Raw genomic sequence first — 22,557 nt, forward strand, 5'->3', positions numbered from 1 at the left:
AGGATAGATGAGCATTGATAGAGCGCGTCTTGTTGTTACACTGGAATGGCAGGGGAGGCTGCGGGTCAGGATAGATGAGCATTGATAGAGCGCGTCTTGTTGTTACACTGGAATGACAGGGGAGACTGCGGGTCAGGATAGATGAGCATTGATAGAGCGCGTCTGGCTGTTACACTGGAATGGCAGGGGAGGCTCCGGGTCAGGATAGATGAGCATTGATAGAGCGCGTCTTGTTGTTACACTGGAATGGCAGGGGAGGCTGCGGGTCAGGATAGATGAGCATTGATAGAGCGCGTCTTGTTGTTACACTAGAATGGCAGAGGAGGCTGCGGGTCAGGATAGATGAGCATTGATAGAGCGCGTCCGGCTGTTATACTGGAATGACAGGGGAGGCTGCGGGTCAGGATAGATGAGCATTGATAGAGTGCGTCCGGCTGTTACACTAGAATGGCAGGGGGTGCTGCGGGTCAGGATAGATGAGCATTGATAGAGTGCGTCTGGCTGTAACACTGGAATGGCAGGGGGTGCTGCAGGTCAGGATAGATGAGCATTGATAGAGCGCGTCCGGCTGTTGCACTGGAATGGCAGGGGGTGCTGCGGGTCAGGATAGATGAGCATTGATAGAGCGCGTCCGGCTGTAACACTGGAATGGCAGGGGGTCCTGCGGGTCAGGATAGATGAGCATTGATAGAGCATGTCCGGCTGTTACACTGGAATGACAGGGGAGGCTGCGGGTCAGGATAGATGAGCATTGATAGAGCGCGTCTTGTTGTTACACTGGAATGGCAGGGGAGGCTGCGGGTCAGGATAGATGAGCATTAATAGAGCGCGTCTTGTTGTTACACTGGAATGGCAGGGGAGGCTGCGGGTCAGGATAGATGAGCATTGATAGAGCGCGTCTTGTTGTTACACTGGAATGACAGGGGAGACTGCGGGTCAGGATAGATGAGCATTGATAGAGCGCGTCTGGCTGTTACACTGGAATGGCAGGGGAGGCTCCGGGTCAGGATAGATGAGCATTGATAGAGCGCGTCTTGTTGTTACACTGGAATGGCAGGGGCTGCTGCGGGTCAGGATAGATGAGCATTAATAGAGCACGTCTGGCTGTTACACTGGAATGGCAGGGGAGGCTGCGGGTCAGGATAGATGAGCATTGATAGAGCGCGTCCGGCTGTTACACTGGAATGGCAGGGGAGGCTGCGGGTCAGGATAGATGAGCATTGATAGAGCGCGTCTTGTTGTTACACTGGAATGGCAGAGGAGGCTGCGGGTCAGGATAGATGAGCATTGATAGAGCGCGTCTGGCTGTTACACTGGAATGGCAGGGGGTGCTGCGGGCCAAGATAGATGAGCATTGATAGAGCGCGTCCGGCTGTTACACTGGAATGGCAGGGGGTGCTGCGGGCCAAGATAGATGAGCATTGATAGAGCGCGTCCGGCTGTTGCACTGGAATGGCAGGGGCTGCTGCGGGTCAGGATAGATGAGCATTGATAGAGCGCGTCCGGCTGTTGCACTGGAATGGCAGGGGCTGCTGCGGGTCAGGATAGATGAGCATTAATAGAGCACGTCTGGCTGTTACACTGGAATGGCAGGGGAGGCTGCGGGTCAGGATAGATGAGCATTGATAGAGCGCGTCTTGTTGTTACACTGGAATGGCAGAGGAGGCTGCGGGTCAGGATAGATGAGCATTGATAGAGCGCGTCTTCTTGTTACACTGGAATGGCAGAGGAGGCTGCGGGTCAGGATAGATGAGCATTGATAGAGCGCGTCCGGCTGTTATACTGGAATGGCAGGGGGTGCTGCAGGTCAGGATAGATGAGCATTGATAGAGCGCGTCTGGCTGTTACACTGGAATGGCAGGGGGTGCTGCGGGTCAGGGTAGATGAGCATTGATAGAGCGCATCTTGTTGTTACACTGGAATGGCAGAGGAGGCTGCGGGTCAGGATAGATGAGCATTGATAGAGCGCGTCTTGTTGTTACACTGGAATGGCAGGGGGGGCTGCGGGTCAGGATAGATGAGCATTGATAGAGCGCGTCTTGTTGTTACACTGGAATGGCAGAGGAGGCTGCGGGTCAGGATAGATGAGCATTGATAGAGCGCGTCCGGCTGTTATACTGGAATGACAGGGGAGGCTGCGGGTCAGGATAGATGAGCATTGATAGAGCGCGTCTTGTTGTTACACGGGAATGGCAGGGGGTGCTGCGGGTCAGGATAGATGAGCATTGATAGAGTGCGTCCGGCTGTTACACTGGAATGGCAGGGGAGGCTGCGGGTCAGGATAGATGAGCATTGATAGAGCGCGTCCGGCTGTAACACTGGAATGGCAGGGGAGGCTGCGGGTCAGGATAGATGAGCATTGATAGAGCACGTCCCGCTGTTATACTGGAATGGCAGGGAGGCTGCGGGTCAGGATAGATGAGCATTGATAGAGCGCGTCCGGCTGTAACACTGGAATGGCAGGGAGGCTGCGGGTCAGGATAGATGAGCATTGATAGAGAGCGTCTTGTTGTTACACTGGAATGGCAGAGGAGGCTGCGGGTCAGGATAGATGAGCATTGATAGAGCGCGTCCGGCTGTAACACTGGAATGGCAGGGAGGCTGCGGGTCAGGATAGATGAGCATTGATAGAGAGCGTCTTGTTGTTACACTGGAATGGCAGAGGAGGCTGCGGGTCAGGATAGATGAGCATTGATAGAGCGCGTCCGGCTGTTATACTGGAATGGCAGGGAGGCTGCGGGTCAGGATAGATGAGCATTGATAGAGCGCGTCTGGCTGTTACACTGGAATGGCAGGGAGGCTGCGGGTCAGGATAGATGAGCATTGATAGAGAGCATCTTGTTGTTACACTGGAATGGCAGAGGAGGCTGCGGGTCAGGATAGATGAGCATTGATAGAGCGCGTCCGGCTGTTATACTGGAATGGCAGGGGAGGCTGCGGGTCAGGATAGATGAGCATTAATAGAGCGCGTCTTGTTGTTACACTGGAATGGCAGGGGAGGCTGCGGGTCAGGATAGATGAGCATTAATAGAGCACGTCTGGCTGTTACACTGGAATGGCAGGGAGGCTGCGGGTCAGGATAGATGAGCATTAATAGAGCGCGTCTTGTTGTTACACTGGAATGGCAGGGGAGGCTGCGGGTCAGGATAGATGAGCATTAATAGAGCACGTCTGGCTGTTACACTGGAATGGCAGGGAGGCTGCGGGTCAGGATAGATGAGCATTGATAGAGCGCGTCTTGTTGTTACACTGGAATGGCAGGGGAGGCTGCGGGTCAGGATAGATGAGCATTGATAGAGCGCGTCCGGCTGTTATACTGGAATGGCAGGGGAGGCTGCGGGTCAGGATAGATGAGCATTGATAGAGCGCGTCTGGCTGTTACACTGGAATGGCAGGGAGGCTGCGGGTCAGGATAGATGAGCATTAATAGAGCGCGTCTTGTTGTTACACTGGAATGGCAGGGGAGGCTGCGGGTCAGGATAGATGAGCATTAATAGAGCACGTCTGGCTGTTACACTGGAATGGCAGAGGAGGCTGCGGGTCAGGATAGATGAGCATTGATAGATCGCGTCCGGCTGTTATACTGGAATGGCAGGGGAGGCTGCGTGTCAGGATAGATGAGCATTGATAGAGCGCGTCTGGCTGTTACACTGGAATGGCAGGGAGGCTGCGGGTCAGGATAGATGAGCATTAAAAGAGCGCGTCTTGTTGTTACACTGGAATGGCAGGGGAGGCTGCGGGTCAGGATAGATGAGCATTAATAGAGCACGTCTGGCTGTTACACTGGAATGGCAGGGGAGGCTGCGGGTCAGGATAGATGAGCATTAATAGAGCACGTGTGGCTGTTACACTGGAATGGCAGGGGAGGCTGCGGGTCAGGATAGATGAGCATTGATAGAGCACGTCTTGTTGTTACACTGGAATGGCAGGGGAGGCTGCGGGTCAGGATAGATGAGCATTGATAGAGCGCGTCCGGCTGTTACACTGGAATGGCAGGGGAGGCTGCGGGTCAGGATAGATGAGCATTGATAGAGCACGTCTTGTTGTTACACTGGAATGGCAGAGGAGGCTGCGGGTCAGGATAGATGAGCATTGATAGAGCGCGTCCGGCTGTTACACTGGAATGGCAGAGGAGGCTGCGGGTCAGGATAGATGAGCATTGATAGAGCGCGTCCGGCTGTTACACTGGAATGGCAGGGGGTGCTGCGGGTCAGGATAGATGAGCATTGATAGAGCGCGTCTTGTTGTTACACTGGAATGGCAGGGGAGGCTGCGGGTCAGGATAGATGAGCATTGATAGAGCGCGTCTTGTTGTTACACTGGAATGCCAGAGGAGGCTGCGGGTCAGGATAGATGAGCATTGATAGAGCGCGTCTTGTTGTTACACTGGAATGGCAGAGGAGGCTGCGGGTCAGGATGGATGAGCATTGATAGAGTGCGTCCGGCTGTTACACTGGAATGGCAGGGGAGGCTGCGGGTCAGGATAGATGAGCATTGATAAAGCGCGTCTTGTTGTTACACTGGAATGGCAGAGGAGACTGCGGGTCAGGATAGATGAGCATTGATAGAGCGCGTCCGGCTGTTACACTGGAATGGCAGGGGAGGCTGCGGGTCAGGATAGATGAGCATTGATAGAGCGCGTCTTGTTGTTACACTGGAATGGCAGAGGAGGCTGCGGGTCAGGATAGATGGGCATTGATAGAGCGCGTCTGGCTGTTACACTGGAATGGCAGGGGGTGCTGCGGGCCAAGATAGATGAGCATTGATAGAGCGCGTCCGGCTGTTACACTGGAATGGCAGAGGGTGCTGCGGGCCAAGATAGATGAGCATTGATAGAGCGCGTCCGGCTGTTGCACTGGAATGGCAGGGGCTGCTGCGGGTCAGGATAGATGAGCATTGATAGAGCGCGTCCGGCTGTTGCACTGGAATGGCAGGGGCTGCTGCGGGTCAGGATAGATGAGCATTAATAGAGCACGTCTGGCTGTTACACTGGAATGGTAGAGGAGGCTGCGGGTCAGGATAGATGAGCATTGATAGAGCGCGTCTTCCTGTTACACTGGAATGGCAGAGGAGGCTGCGGGTCAGGATAGATGAGCATTGATAGAGCGCGTCCGGCTGTTATACTGGAATGGCAGGGGGTGCTGCAGGTCAGGATAGATGAGCATTGATAGAGCGCGTCTGGCTGTTACACTGGAATGGCAGGGGGGGCTGCGGGTCAGGGTAGATGAGCATTGATAGAGCGCATCTTGTTGTTACACTGGAATGGCAGAGGAGGCTGCGGGTCAGGATAGATGAGCATTGATAGAGCGCGTCTTGTTGTTACACTGGAATGGCAGGGGGGGCTGCGGGTCAGGATAGATGAGCATTGATAGAGCGCGTCTTGTTGTTACACTGGAATGGCAGAGGAGGCTGCGGGTCAGGATAGATGAGCATTGATAGAGCGCGTCCGGCTGTTATACTGGAATGGCAGGGGAGGCTGCGGGTCAGGATAGATGAGCATTGATAGAGCGCGTCTTGTTGTTACACTGGAATGGCAGGGGGTGCTGCGGGTCAGGATAGATGAGCATTGATAGAGTGCGTCCGGCTGTTACACTGGAATGGCAGGGGAGGCTGCGGGTCAGGATAGATGAGCATTGATAGAGCGCGTCCGGCTGTAACACTGGAATGGCAGGGGAGGCTGCGGGTCAGGACAGATGAGCATTGATAGAGCATGTCCGGCTGTTATACTGGAATGGCAGGGAGGCTGCGGGTCAGGATAGATGAGCATTGATAGAGCGCGTCCGGCTGTAACACTGGAATGGCAGGGGAGGCTGCGGGTCAGGATAGATGAGCATTGATAGAGCACGTCCGGCTGTTATACTGGAATGGCAGGGAGGCTGCGGGTCAGGATAGATGAGCATTGATAGAGCGCGTCTGGCTGTTACACTGGAATGGCAGGGAGGCTGCGGGTCAGGATAGATGAGCATTGATAGAGCGCGTCTTGTTGTTACACTGGAATGGCAGAGGAGGCTGCGGGTCAGGATAGATGAGCATTGATAGAGCGCGTCCGGCTGTTATACTGGAATGGCAGGGGAGGCTGCGGGTCAGGATAGATGAGCATTGATAGAGCGCGTCTGGCTGTTACACTGGAATGGCAGGGAGGCTGCGGGTCAGGATAGATGAGCATTGATAGAGCGCGTCTTGTTGTTACACTGGAATGGCAGGGGAGGCTGCAGGTCAGGATAGATGAGCATTAATAGAGCACGTCTGGCTGTTACACTGGAATGGCAGGGAGGCTGCGGGTCAGGATAGATGAGCATTAATAGAGCGCGTCTTGTTGTTACACTGGAATGGCAGGGGAGGCTGCGGGTCAGGATAGATGAGCATTAATAGAGCACGTCTGGATGTTACACTGGAATGGCAGGGAGGCTGCGGGTCAGGATAGATGAGCATTGATAGAGCGCGTCTTGTTGTTACACTGGAATGGCAGGGGAGGCTGCGGGTCAGGATAGATGAGCATTGATATAGCGCGTCCGGCTGTTATACTGGAATGGAAGGGGAGGCTGCGGGTCAGGATAGATGAGCATTGATAGAGCGCGTCTGGCTGTTACACTGGAATGGCAGGCAGGCTGCGGGTCAGGATAGATGAGCATTAATAGAGCGCGTCTTGTTGTTACACTGGAATGGCAGGGGAGGCTGCGGGTCAGGATAGATGAGCATTAATAGAGCACGTCTGGCTGTTACACTGGAATGGCAGAGGAGGCTGCGGGTCAGGATAGATGAGCATTGATAGAGCGCGTCCGGCTGTTATACTGGAATGGCAGGGGAGGCTGCGGGTCAGGATAGATGAGCATTGATAGAGCGCGTCTGGCTGTTACACTGGAATGGCAGGGAGGCTGCGGGTCAGGATAGATGAGCATTAAAAGAGCGCGTCTTGTTGTTACACTGGAATGGCAGGGGAGGCTGCGGGTCAGGATAGATGAGCATTAATAGAGCACGTCTGGCTGTTACACTGGAATGGCAGGGGAGGCTGCGGGTCAGGATAGATGAGCATTAATAGAGCACGTCTGGCTGTTACACTGGAATGGCAGGGGAGGCTGCGGGTCAGGATAGATGAGCATTGATAGAGCGCGTCTTGTTGTTACACTGGAATGGCAGGGGAGGCTGCGGGTCAGGATAGGTGAGCATTGATAGAGCGCGTCCGGCTGTTACACTGGAATGGCAGGGGAGGCTGCGGGTCAGGATAGATGAGCATTGATAGAGCGCGTCTTGTTGTTACACTGGAATGGCAGAGGAGGCTGCGGGTCAGGATAGATGAGCATTGATAGAGCGCGTCCGGCTGTTACACTGGAATGGCAGAGGAGGCTGCGGGTCAGGATAGATGAGCATTAATAGAGCACGTCTGGCTGTTACACTGGAATGGCAGGGGAGGCTGCGGGTCAGGATAGATGAGCATTAATAGAGCACGTCTGGCTGTTACACTGGAATGGCAGGGGAGGCTGCGGGTCAGGATAGATGAGCATTGATAGAGCGCGTCTTGTTGTTACACTGGAATGGCAGGGGAGGCTGCGGGTCAGGATAGATGAGCATTGATAGAGCGCGTCTGGCTGTTACACTGGAATGGCAGGGGGTGCTGCGGGTCAGGATAGATGAGCATTAATAGAGCGCGTCTTGTTGTTACACTGGAATGGCAGGGGAGGCTGCGGGTCAGGATAGATGAGCATTGATAGAGCGTGTCTTGTTGTTACACTGGAATGGCAGAGGAGGCTGCGGGTCAGGATAGATGAGCATTGATAGAGCCCGTCTTGTTGTTACACTGGAATGGCAGAGGAGGCTGCGGGTCAGGATAGATGAGCACTGATAGAGTGCGTCTGGCTGTAACACTGGAATGGCAGGGGAGGCTGCGGGCCAAGATAGATGAGCATTGATAGAGCGCGTCCGGCTGTTACACTGGAATGGCAGGGGCTGCTGCGGGTCAGGATAGATGAGCATTGATAGAGCGCGTCTGGCTGTTACACTGGAATGGCAGGGAGGCTGCGGGTCAGGATAGATGAGCATTGATAGAGCGCGTCTTGTTGTTACACTGGAATGGCAGGGGAGGCTGCGGGTCAGGATAGATGAGCATTGATAGAGCGCGTCCGGCTGTAACACTGGAATGGCAGAGGAGGCTGCGGGTCAGGATAGATGAGCATTGATAGAGCGCGTCCGGCTGTTACACTGGAATGGCAGGGGGTGCTGCGGGTCAGGATAGATGAGCATTGATAGAGCGCGTCCGGCTGTTGCACTGGAATGACAGGGGAGGCTGCGGGTCAGGATAGATGAGCATTGATAGAGCGCGTCTTGTTGTTGCACTGGAATGGCAGGGAGGCTCCGGGTCAGGATAGATGAGCATTGATAGAGCGCGTCTTGTTGTTACACTGGAATGGCAGGGGGTGCTGCGGGTCAGGATAGATGAGCATTGATAGAGCGCGTCTTGTTGTTACACTGGAATGGCAGAGGAGGCTGCGGGTCAGGATAGATGAGCATTGATAGAGCGCGTCTTGTTGTTACACTGGAATGGCAGAGGAGGCTACGGGTCAGGATAGATGAGCATTGATAGAGCGCGTCCGGCTGTTATACTGGAATGGCAGGGAGGCTGCGGGTCAGGATAGATGAGCATTGATAGAGCACGTCCGGCTGTTACACTGGAATGACAGGGGAGGCTGCGGGTCAGGATAGATGAGCATTGATAGAGCGCGTCTTGTTGTTACACTGGAATGGCAGAGGAGGCTGCGGGTCAGGATAGATGAGCATTGATAGAGCGCGTCTTGTTGTTACACTGGAATGGCAGAGGAGGCTGCGGGTCAGGATAGATGAGCATTGATAGAGCGCGTCTTGTTGTTACACTGGAATGGCAGAGGAGGCTGCGGGTCAGGATAGATGAGCATTGATAGAGCGCGTCCGGCTGTTACACTGGAATGGCAGGGGGGGCTGCGGGTCAGGATAGATGGGCATTGATAGAGCGCGTCCGGCTGTAACACTGGAATGGCAGGGGGGGCTGCGGGTCAGGATAGATGAGCATTTATAGAGCGCGTCTTGTTGTTACACTGGAATGGCAGGGGAGGCTGCGGGTCAGGGTAGATGAGCATTGATAGAGCGCGTCTGGCTGTTATACTGGAATGACAGGGGAGGCTGCGGGTCAGGATAGATGAGCATTGATAGAGTGCGTCTGGCTGTTACACTGGAATGGCAGGGGAGGCTGCGGGTCAGGATAGATGAGCATTGATAGAGCGCGTCCGGCTGTTACACTGGAATGGCAGGGAGGCTGCGGGTCAGGATAGATGAGCATTGATAGAGCGCGTCTGGCTGTTACTCTGGAATGGCAGAGGAGGCTGCGGGTCAGGATAGATGAGTATTGAGTGAGTGCGTCTGGCTGTTACACTGGAATGACAGGGGAGGCTGCGGGTCAGGATAGATGAGCATTGATAGAGCGCGTCCGGCTGTTACACTGGAATGGCAGGGGAGGCTGCGGGTCAGGATAGTGGTGAATTGGCTGTTCTTGTGTACAGCTTACATGGGATAACAGGGGATGATGTGGCTCAGTATTGAGGTGCATTGGAAGCAAGGGTGGCATAAGACAAGGCAGGTCTGGATTGAGGTGCACCAGCAGTGCCCATCACCCACTTGCGCTATGCCTTGCCCCAGTTCTTGAAGTCCCTGCTCTTAACCTAATTGCCTCCCCTGAGGCTGGAATTACTCATGTGGAGTAACAGCTCTGACATGCAGTGGGACGTGCAGAACCTTCAGACTCCATCATTGCATTCCTTGCACTCATAGATGCTTAACCCCTCACACCCTGGCAGAGGGTGTGCCCCGTCCTCTGCTGACCCCTCCACAGGGGAGCCATGGATTGAAAGGGAGTGGAAGCTGGGGTCTGCTCCCATTCCAGGAGTGTATTCCTCCAGAGGGACACCAAGGATAGGGCATGTGGGAGCCTCCCTCCCACGATTCAGCAAGGCGGCTGTACTTGAAAACAGCCTTATGTAATAAGGCTGTTATTGTTGATTATAGCCCCCAGAGTATGTCACAAGGCTGTTATTGGTGACTATAGCCCCCAGAGTATGTCACAAGGCTGTTATTTGTGACTATAGCCCCCACAATATGTCACGAGGCTGTCATTGGTGACTATAGCCCCCAGAGTATGTCACGAGGCTGTTATTGGTGACTATAGCCCCCAGAGTATGTCACGAGGCTGTTATTGGTGACTATAGCCCCCAGAATATGTCACAAGGCTGTTATTGGTGACTATAGCCCCCAGAGTATGTCACGAGGCTGTTATTGGTGACTATAGGCCCTACAATATGTCACAAGGCTGTCATTGGTGACTATAGCCCCCAGAATATGTCACAAGGATGTTATTTGTGACTATAGCCCCCAGAGTATGTCACAAGGCTGTTATTGGTGACTATAGCCCCCACTGCATGTCACAGGGCGGTCATTGGTGACTATAGCCCCCACCGTCTGCCACTAGGCTGTTATTGGTGACTATAGCCCACAGAGTATGTCACAAGGCTATTATTGGTGACTATAGCCCCCAGAGTATGTCACGAGGCTGTTATTGGTGACTATAGACCCCACAGTATGTCACAAGGCTGTTATTGGTGACTATAGCCCCCAGAGTATGTCACAAGGCTGTTATTGGTGACTATAGCCCCCACTGTCTGCCACTAGGCTGTTATTGGTGACTTTAGCCCACATAGTATGTCACAAGGCTGTTATTGGGGACTATAGCCCCCAGAGTATGTCACGAGGCTGTTATTGGTGACTATAGACCCCACAGTATGTCACAAGGCTGTTATTGGTGACTATAGCCCCCATCATATGTCACAAGGCTGTTATTGGTGACTATAGCCCATACAGTATGTCACAAGGCTGTTATTGGTGACTAAACCTAATGCTGTGCTAATTGACAAACACTTACTATGACCACTTTGCTTACCTGTACCTGAGTCAGATGCCAATCTGCAACCTTGCACTACATGGATTAGGTAGTAGTCAGCTACTCCAAGCAGGCCGCACTGTCCACTGCTAGATTTCGACCCTAGACAGGACACACACTGCACCTTACCCCCCTCACACAATGTTCCTCCCGGGCCTTTACTCTATACTACTGAGAACCATTCTCCACATCACCAATTCCGCATGCCTGCCCAGCTCACCCCTTAACTTGACCAGCCTAGGCACCGCATCACCCACCCTCACAGAGCCCAGCACCACAATCATGCTTAGCCTACTCGCTCCCCCATGCCTTTCGGACAGGCTGACCAGATTACGATCCAGACTTCCAAAAATACACGAGCCTAGAGCCAGGGACTCCACACAATCCATACTCACACACCGAACCTCCATCAGCTCCTGCGCTAACCTTACGCTAAAAAAACCTGAACCTAAACCCGTCAACTCCACTACAACCAACAATAGAGTGCTCATCACAGCTACCACCCCCACCCCTGCCAAAGCCAAAACCCTACCTATAAAAGGTGCCCTCATCAACGCACGCTCCATGATTGCCCATGCCACGGACATCGCTGATCTCATTTTAGCTGAAGATCTAGACTTCCTAGCCATAACAGAGTCCTGGCTTCATGCAGCCGCAGGCCCAGCCCTTTCGCTAGCCATCCCCACTGACTACACCATCATCCGAGCGGACAGAACTGAAGCTAAAGGCGGTGGTTTGGCCATCATTGCCAAGACCCACCTTAACATCAGACTCAACTCCGCCACACACCACCCATCATGTGAATCACTTACAGCCAAACTACCCATCGCTAACTCCCAAACAATATCCATTCACTTACTATACAGACCGCCCGGACCCCCGGGATCTTTCGAGGAAGACCTCAATGCCATCCTTACCGACAACCTAAAAAACTCCTCACAATGCCTTCTCTTAGGAGACTTCAATTTAGGCTACAAAGACCCCAAAGACAATCAAGCCACTCTCATCAGCAACACCCTGTCTGAACTAGGCTTCACACAAAAAGTAACCAGCCCCACCCATAACAAAGGGAGAACCCTTGATTGGATAGCAGACTATAACTGTGCCATATCGATCACTAACAACACTCCCCAATCCTGGACCGACCACCACCTCCTCTCCTTCTCACTTGACGCCTCAAGCCCTACAACCAACATGGCACTAGCCCCAGCCATCCACACGAGAAGCAAAAAAAATATCACCGTAGAAAAACTGATCCCACTCATTCTCCTACACTAAGCCAACTCCAAGACTCTAATCCCTATGACCTCGTAGAAGGCTATAACAACACCATGCGCATAGCCTTAGACGCCATTGCACCATTGAAACTTAGAAAATCCAAACCAAAAAAGCACCTCAACCAATGGTTCTCCAGCCATCTTAAAACCCTTAGATTGGAAAAGAGTAAACTGGAACAAGTCTGGAGACAATCTCCGACTGACCACAACAAACTATTGCTTAACAAAATAACGGGCAACTATAAAAAAAGAAATCATAGCGGCCAAACAAGAATCCTATAACCTGAGAATCTCCCAATCCAACTCCAGCTCCAGAGAATTATTTACTATCCTGAAAGAATTGGAAACCCCGGTAACAATCCCAGATACTTGCGTTAAAAACAAACAATGGTGCACCAGTGTCCAAAATGCACTAAACAACAAAGTCACTGGCCTTCAAACAAAAATTAAAAATAAGAAAGACTCCCTCACCAATCTTACCAACCCCATCAACGCCGCCCACTCGAGCCCTCCACCCTCACACCACACACCTAACACTGCTCGCTTCAGCTTTTCCAAAGTCTCTTCCCTCGAAGTAGAAAAAATAATTCTTGGCCTTAAACCGTCCAACTGCAAAGGTGACCTCTGCCCCCCACAAATCATTAAAGACGCGGCACGAGACCTCTCGCCATTCATCACCAGACTCATCAATGCCTCTTTTTCCTCAGGAACAGTCCCCAGTAACCTTAAAGAGTCCTGGGTCCTCCCTCTCCTCAAAAAACCCTCCCTTGACCCGTCCATCCCAACCAACTACAGACCGATTACCACCGTCCCATTCCTGCTCAAGATACTAGACAAGACAGCATACCTACAAATTCAAAAGTATCTTGAAACAAATCACCTTCTAGGAATAAGACAATCCGGCTTCAGACCCCAACATGGAACTGAAACTGCCCTGATAGATCTGAAAGCCCAAATAGACGACCTTAGAGATAACGGGAAAACTGCATTACTACTCCTGCTAGACCTCTCTGCGGCGTTTGACCTAGTTGACCATAAAATCCTATGTAATCATTTAGACTCAGCTGCCCACTTTTCACAAGAAGCCATCAGTTGGATTGAGTCATTCCTCAACAACAGATCCATGCGAGTCTTCTCCTCCTCTGCCGCCGCCGAACCCATCCCCATTACATGTGGAGTCCCACAGGGCTCGTGCGTCTCCCCCACTCTGTACAACGTGTTCACAAAGCCCCTGTTTGATGATCTAGACGGCCTGGGTATCACCTACACTAACTATGCCGATGATACACAGATCCTCATCCCGTTGACGGGAGATTACAACCAGGATTTGGCCTTGGTGAACAGGGTGTATCTCATCATCCAGGCATGGATGGCTTCGCACAGTCTATGCCTGAATGATGACAAAACTGAACTCATCATCCTTGGCTCTACGTCCAATCTAACCAAACTCGACCACAATTATGCCAACTTCATCATAGATGGGAACCTAATCAAGGTTTCGAAAGAAGTAAAAACCCTAGGAATATACCTCGACTCCTCCCTAACCTTCCACAAACAGGTTAGCTCGATGGCATCCTCTACGGCCTACACATGTAAGCTCATAAGAGCAGCCAAACCCTTCCTCTCCACCCACAGCTGCACTACACTTGCCAGAGCATTGGTATTATCCAAACTGGACTATTGTAACGCCCTCTACATAGGAGCCACCAAACAAATCACCAACAAAATTCAGACGCTACAAAACAACGCCCTTAGGGCAGCACTCAATATTCCCAGGAGGGAACACATTTCCAATATCAGGAAATCCCATAACTGGCTCAGCACAACAGACAAAATCCTGCTTAAAGTAGCATCGCTCACCCACAAATGCCTGAATAATGCTGCCCCACGCTATCTGGCAGACAGAATATGCAAACACAGCCCCATCAGACCCACCAGAACCTCCAATGCTAATCTGCTCACCGTCCCCAGGTTTAAACGCACTAAAATGGGTGGCAACAGCTTACAGGTGAAAGCACCCCAACACTGGAACTCCCTACCACCATCGCTCAGAACTCCCCAACCTTACTCACTTTTTAGACGCAACTACATCCATTGGTTAAAGAACACGAACCACTAACACCTCTAACACCACACGGCTGCTCTCCACGTTGCATGCCTTAAGAGAATCTGTAAATTTGTAATACTAAACTTGTATATATTTGTAATTCTTTAAATACATCTACTGCATTCTCTCCTGCCAAACTGTACACATGTTCCTTCATCGTCACACTGTAATTATGTAATGTAATGTATAATTATGTAATGTAAAGTATAAGCATCCTGTAACCAAGCTTTGAATCACCTTGCTGCTCATGCGCCCTCATACCCTCGGGTCTGGTGCGCAATACAAATGAATAAACTAAACTCAACTAAACTATAGCCCCTACAGTATGTCACAAGGCTGTTATTGGTGACTATAGCCCCCACAGTATGTCACGAGGCAGTTATTTTATACATTTTTATTTTTTGAGGATTTATAATGTGTCTTTACAGCAAAAGGTGTTTCAAGACGCAGCAAGACAAAAGAAGGGCGGGGAACAGGGATGAAGAAAACAAAAATGTCCTACTAGGCCTTGTGTCATTTGGATCATGCAAGTGCAGCGGCAGTATGGACTTATATAGCTCTCACAGTATGTCACAAGGCTTGTATATGTGAATAGCTTCCTCACAGAATGCCACATTGCTCTTAATGCGAAAGTAGAATTTAAACCATGGCACAAGGCTTAATAAATACACACAACTCATGCACAAGCCTGTACATGTAAATATAGCCCGTGTTACATGTCTGAAGGTTGCATATGTGAATGCTGGCCTCATTACATGACAGTTAGATTATATATGAACACTGTGCCACAGCATTCTTTTTAACCTTTTTCATAATAATAATTCTTTATTGTGATTTAGTTCATTTAGAACCTTACATAAATGCCTTAATATTTAACCACATCCCTAATAACATGTTACAAGCCTGTATATTTAACCACATCCCTAATAACATGCCGCAAGCCTGTATATTTAACCACATCCGAAATAACATGCCGCAGGCCTGTAGATTTAACCACATCTCTAATAACATGTTACAAGCCTGTATATTTAATCACATCCCTAATAACATGCCGCAAGTCTGTATTTTTAACCACATCCCTAATGACATGTTACAAGCCTGAATATTTAACCACATCCCTAATAACATGCCACAAGCCTGTATATTTAACCACATCCCTAATAACATGCCGCAAGCCTGTATATTTAACCATATCCCTAATAACATGCCGCAAGCCTGTATTTTTAACCACATCCCTAATAACATGTTACAAGCCTGTATATTTAACCACATCCCTAATAACATGCCACAAGTCTGTATTTTTAACCACATCCCTAATGACATGTTACAAGCCTGTATATTTAACCACATCCCTAATAACATGCTCCAGGCCTGTATTTTTAACCACATCCCTAATAACATGCCGCAAGCCTGTATTTTTAACCACATCCCTAATAACATGTTACAAGCCTGTATATTTAATCACATCCCTAATAACATGCCGCAAGTCTGTATTTTTAACCACATCCCTAATAACATGCCGCAAGCCTGTATTTTTAACCACATCCCTAATAACATGCTGCAGGCCTGTATTTTTAACTACGTTCCTGATAATATGTCACAGGGGTGTATATTTAACTACCTTCCTGATAATATGTCACAGGGGTGTATATTTAACTAAATATCCTATAACATGTTACAAGCCTGTATATTTAACCACATCCGAAATAACATGCCGCAGGCCTGTATATTTAACCACATCTCTAATAACATGTTACAAGCCTGTATATTTAATCACATCCCTAATAACATGCCGCAAGTCTGTATTTTTAACGACATCCCTAATGACATGTTACAAGCCTGTATATTTAACCACATCCGAAATAACATGCTACAAGCCTGTATATTTAACCACATCCGAAATAACATGCCGCAGGCCTGTATATTTAACCACATCTCTAATAACATGTTACAAGCCTGTATATTTAATCACATCCCTAATAACATGCCGCAAGTCTGTATTTTTAACGACATCCCTAATGACATGTTACAAGCCTGAATATTTAACCACATCCCTAATAACATGCCACAAGCCTGTATATTTAACCACATCCGTAATAACATGCCGCAGGCCTGTATATTTAACCACATCCCTAATAACATGCCGCAAGTCTGTATTTTTAACCACATCCCTAATGACATGTTACAAGCCTGTATATTTAACCACATCCCTAATAACATGCTCCAGGCCTGTATTTTTAACCACCTTCCTGATAATATGTCACAGGGGTGTATATTTAACTACGTTCCTGATAATATGTCACAGGGGTGTATATTTAACTACCTTCCTGATAATATGTCACAGGGGTGTATATTTAACTACCTTCCTGATAATATGTCACAGGGGTGTATATTTAACTACCTTCCTGATAATATGTCACAGGGGTGTATATTTAACTACCTTCCTGATAATATGTCACAGGGGTGTATATTTAACTAAATATCCTATAACGGGTCACATGCCTGTATATTGTTTTACTTAAATGTGTTTTATTTATTAACCACTTATCAGTTACAGCATAGAAAATCCACATCAAAACCACCACAATTGCAACTGACAGCCCCCCAGACCCTCCTCCCCAAGAACCTCCACCCCCCTAAAGTCAGGAAATGTTTGCCTCTTAAAACAATATTGATGCAGACATGTATTTATAAAAACAATATAACCAACTAACCCAAATAACCAGGTGTGAACCTAGTCACACGATTAGGCCAATGTGTTTGCATTTGATATCTCTCCACCCCAGGCTTTGGGGCCTCCCTCCTGTCGATATCTACGAAGAAGAGGACTTCTCCCTGTACGCCAAACCCTCCCCTCCATGTCCCCGCCAACAGTCTCAACCCAGGACCCGCCTGCTGATTAGTGGGCCCCCTTCGTCCTGAAACGATCCCACATGATCAGTAACTTTAGCTGTAAGCTTTTCCATTGTGTACATGTCCCTATGTTTCTGTTCCCACACCAACCTACCGGAACCTCTAGGGACTTCCACTTGTGTGCTATCACAATTCTACCCACTCTTAGCATCGGCCCCCATAGTCTCGGGACGTAACCTCATCTCTCTCCACCCGAGAAACTCCCAACAGATTCTGGAGGGGGTCTAGATCAAGCAAGACACCTGTCACATACTTCATCCAGCTCAAGACCTCTGACCAGTACATCCATGTTCCGGGGCATTCCCACCACATATGAAACAATGTAGCCAGCACACTCACAGGACAAAAAGGGGAGGAGCCCCGAAACATCTTAGAGATCCTGAATGGGTCTCGGTGCCATCCATGCAGGACCTTAAATTCCAGGTGAAAGTAATCCTAAATATCTCGGCCCATGTCTCCTCTGGGACTCCACTACACACCCAGTCCTCCCACCGTTGCTTAAAGTCCTGCCTATCTCCAACCTCAGCTTTAATCATGTCCCTATACAACTGTGAGAGGATTCCTCTCTGATCCTCTGCCGAAGCTAGAACCCCCTCGAAGTCAAATTCCTGGTAAATTTCCCCTCCCACATCTTATCTGTAAGCACCTCTCTTAGTCTTATGCTTTCAAAGATGGACAGCGACTCTTTCCCCAAAACTGCACATAGGGCCTCGTACCCTATGAAGGAACCCTCTGAGAATAACTGGCCTGCCCTCTCTAAGCCCTTATCCAACCAAGTCTGAGACTAAAGGAAACCCTGCTTAGCTAGATCTATGGGAGACCCCCATACCAAGGACAGGATGACAAACACATATTTGTCTTAGATTCTAACGTCTGTCGGACCACTTGTCGTGGAGACCATAAGAAATCTCTTTTATTTATTTTTTTAGGATGGGCCACTACACCCTCAAGAAAGGTCCAGTAGTTGCCCATATTGTCTCTAAGGTGTTCCAACAGCACCCGCAGCTGTGCCGCCTTCTAACAGATCTGTAGGTCAGGGTAGCCAATCTCTGCCAATCTCCAGGCAATGTAAGTGTAGAGTGTTTGATTCTATGGGCTTTATTTTGCCACACAAACCTTACAAGGAGAGTCTTTAGCTCATGGAAATATCTCTCCAGGACCATTCTGGATGAGCAGGAAAAGAGGTTAAGCAAATGAGGGAGGTCATTCATCTTAGCCATGAGAGAGAGCCGGAAGGCGGACAACGCGGACAGGTCTCTCGGAAGAGGAGTAGCCAGATACGTGATCTTTGACTTCTCGATCCCCAACTGATTTGACATAGGTCAGGATTTATGCACATTAACCTTAAGACTTGAAAACTGGCCAAAGAACGAGATCTGGGAAAGAAGCTGCAGCACCGATGAATGCACGTCGACCATGTAAGTCAGAATGGCATCTGCAAATAAAGACAGCTTAAAACAAGTTTCTCCAGATTGAATACCTCTGATGGCAGGATTAGCATGGATAGCAATCGCTAGCTTTTCTAGGAACATGGCGTAAAGTATGGGCGAAAGGGGACTGCCCTTTCTCATTCTTATGGTTAATGGGAAAGGGGCAGACAAGACCCCATTAGCGTGCACATGAGCCGTCTGTGAGCTATACAGTGCTGCAATCCATTGACGCATCTGCGTTCTGAGTCTCAACTTTTCCAGGGCCTGCAGCATGTAGAGTCATTCAACACGATCAAATGCCTTTTCATAATCCAATAAAATCAAAGCAGTATCCACATCTGTCTCCTGTGCCACATGCATGTTGTTGGATCGCTTCGCCCTGGCCGGCCTCTCAGGACAGGTCCTCTCTTTGATCACTTCTGTTTTGATGGACTGAAGCCAGACACTAACACTCTCTTCCTCCTTCTCTTCTGCTGCTATTTCTTTACTCTGTGGGGTCCCCCAGGGATCTGCCCTGTCCGCAGCATTAATTAACATCTGCATTCAACCTCTTGTTCTGCTCATCTGTTCCCACGGCTTCAGGTGTTACTACTATGCTGATGACACTCAAATCATTGTTCGGCTGGACTCTTCCCAGCCAGACATAGCGTCTCAGCTCAGGTGAGGCAGCGGTGGGTAGGTGAAAGTGTGACAATTGGCTGAAACTAAATGGGGATAAGACAGAGGTCCTGGTGGTGTACCTCCCATTTCCCCCAATTCTACTTTATTCACTTCTGTGCCATTCTGGCCGTAGGCCGTCTGGTCTGCTGAGCTTGGTCCCTGCCCCACACCTGTACTCCAGGTGAATCTCTTCCTTATTACCCACCTGTGCTCAGGTTGGTGCTAATTGTAAGCCTGGGTTTTTTCAACTTAGAGACTTGTGCAAAGTTTTACCATTTCTCACGGCTCATGTTCGGCCGGTGGTGATAGCTTCCCTAGTTCTCAGTCGACTAGACTACTGCAATTCCTTATTCCTTGCTCAGCCCCTCTATCTACTTCATTGATTACAGCTTCTTTAGAACCATGACGCTCGGATCTGTACACGTAGTTTATATGGTTCTCATATTTCGCTGGTCCTTCTTTCACTTCACTGGTTACCTGTAGTGCAACGAGTACAGTTTAAGGCACTCTCCATGATTCACAAGGCCTTCTATGGCCTGGGAGCAGAATATCTGCAGGACAAATTCCACCCTTAGCCACCTGCCTGAGTGCTTCGTTCCAAGGACGCCTGCCTCCTCCCGGTGCCTCATTATCGCTTTAAGCGGATAGGGCGCCGGTCCTTCTCGGTGGCTGCTGCCAAATTATGGAATTCTATTCCACTTACTCTTCGCACCACAAGGAATCATCTTGTATTTCAGTGCACTCTTAAACCCAGCCTGTTCTAAAATTATTTTTATTAGCCTTTAAAACCTGTTGTACTTCCTTTCCGCGCCAAGACGCTTCGGCGCATGTGCAGTTTATAAATAAAGATAACATAACATAACACATGCAGAAGGTCTATTGTCTTTCTAATGTTATCCCTGGATAATTCCCACCTGGTCCGCGTGGATCTTGAGTCTCCGTCCCAGCAGCCTAGCCAATATTCTCACATCTGTGTTGAGGAGCAATTTCGGTCTATACAAGGAACACTCCACCGGGGTCTATCCCTGGGTTGTGGATGACCACAATGATAGCGTTCAACAGAGAATCAGATAGGACTCCTCCTTTCAGCACCTTGGGAAAAACCTTAGCCAAGTTAGAGGCCAATAGTGACCGAAACATTTTGTAAAATTTAACAGAGAAGCCATCATCTCCCTTTGTAGTGCCTGATTTCAAACCCCTAATCGTCTGGACCCCCTCCCTGTGGGTAATAGGGCCCTCTATGCTTTCCAATGTGAAGTCGGGCAGTCCCGGCCTCTGCAGGGCCTCGAGAAACCTAGATATTTGAGAGCTGTCCCCTGTGTACTCTGGCGTGTATAGTGCCTCATGACATGAAGTTCATCACTACTTCAGGTATCGTAAAGAAAAACAGTTTGTCTTCGTATTGTATCTGTAGTCTTGCTGGAAAGAGCATAGTACACTGGACTGCTCTCTCTCTCAGTAGCTTCTAGACCCCTACGAAAGATCTCTTTTCCGCCTGTACTGCCATAGAGAAGTCCAGGTAAATGTGCACTTTACTCATCTCATACAGTAGGGATATGTTCCCCCAGTCATACGATCTCATTTCTGTCTCTGTAGTTCATCAGCTGGGCTATCATCGGTCTTGGTGGTGCTCCCAGCCTCGGTCTTGTCACTGGCGTGCAGTGTGCCCTCTCAACCATGACAGTACTGGTGAAAGTAGGATCTCCAAAGATTTGGCAGAAGCAGTTGTTCGACTAGATGCCCCATAGAGACTTGACCAATGTTCTCGGGGATACCGATGGTATGGATGTTGTTGTGCCTCCAGCGCAATTCCAAGTCATCGAATTTCTGCAAGGCATAAGGTCCTTGGGCGTCTTGGCCATTTGGTTTTGTAGGTCATGAATGTAGTCTTCTGCCATGCTGATTCTGTCTTGCTACTTTACGGCTCTAAGAGAGCCTATATTTGATGTTATGTCATCCAGCTTGTCATTAACTGAGGCAAATCCAGTTTGCATACTGGCCAAGATTTGGCGCAGGTCTGGGGCATCTTGGCTGCACAGGAGCATTAGCAGCCACAGTATCACACTTGACGGGGGTCTAGCAGCCTGCCATCTGTAGGCGTCCATGTTTCTCTGCTTTTTTGCTCCTCCGCCTCCTTTCATCATGGGCAGTACTTTGTGTGTAGCCCAAAGCACCTCCCTTTGTCCAGTTCATTGCCCTGTCCATTCCCACTACTGGTGCGTGCTTATGTTCAAGCCTCATAGAGACGCTTGGCCAGTGGTCCAGTGCCTGGGGATAAAGGTGGCCCCCACTAGTTCTTGCTGTTCTCGTCCAGCAGTAGTGTCGTGATGGGGCACCAATTGGCCTTATTGAGCTGTGCGCCCCCTCGCTCTGCCTCATCTAGCAGGAAAATGATGTTCTGCCCCGCCGTTTCCTCCCTCCCTCAAGCCTTTCCTGAGGGGACTTGCACAACCCCAAGCCTTCTCAGTGTGCAGTTCACTCACCGGCACAGATGGCGCAGAGTGGGTGACTCTCGGGCTGCGCCCGAGTTCCATGGCTACCATGGAGTCTTCCCTCACCAAACTGAGGCCCCTCCTCTCATCTCTTGCCCTCAGCCTCGAGCGCCCCCTCATGTCACACGTGCTGCAGTTCCAGCATCCACGGGGTGCCTCAGGCTCAGCTCTCTGAGGTGGAAATCTCTGCTGCTCTCGGGAGGATTCATTCAAGGTTTCTCCCATCGGTGCAATGGTTCCCCGCACTCTTTGGCACTGTGTCTCGGTCTGTACAGTCTGCTCTCACCGGGGCATCCAACAGGTGGATCCAGTGTCCAGCACCAAGCAGCTTTGCAGGCTGCTCAGCAGCTCCCCTCAAGGGAATAAGTTTAATAGCAACCTGTGTGTGTGCGGGACCCAGTCAGCCCTCTCCAAATGTGGCCTAAAAATATTCATCCAAGTCAACCTTCAGATTGAGCTGATCCCTCCTTGCACCAACACACCCGCTATCCTACCCAGCTGCCCTTCTTACCGCTCTACTCCAGGGAAGGGGCAAAGCACCTCTCTGGCCCCCTCAACCCTCTCCTTCATTCTGGTCCTCATCTCTCTGCTGGCTCCACCTACTCCCACCGTGCAAACGGATGAGTGTCCCCACACATAGCCTGGACTTCCCATGTCAATGATAGACCTGGGCATTGATAGTTTCTGTGCATATGTGCACACACTATACTATCTGTCCTTA

The sequence above is a fragment of the Ambystoma mexicanum genome, chromosome 13, assembly GCF_040938575.1.
Source record: "Ambystoma mexicanum isolate Mex_15411 chromosome 13, UKY_AmexF1_1, whole genome shotgun sequence".
NCBI classification, from domain to species: Eukaryota; Metazoa; Chordata; class Amphibia; order Caudata; family Ambystomatidae; genus Ambystoma; species Ambystoma mexicanum.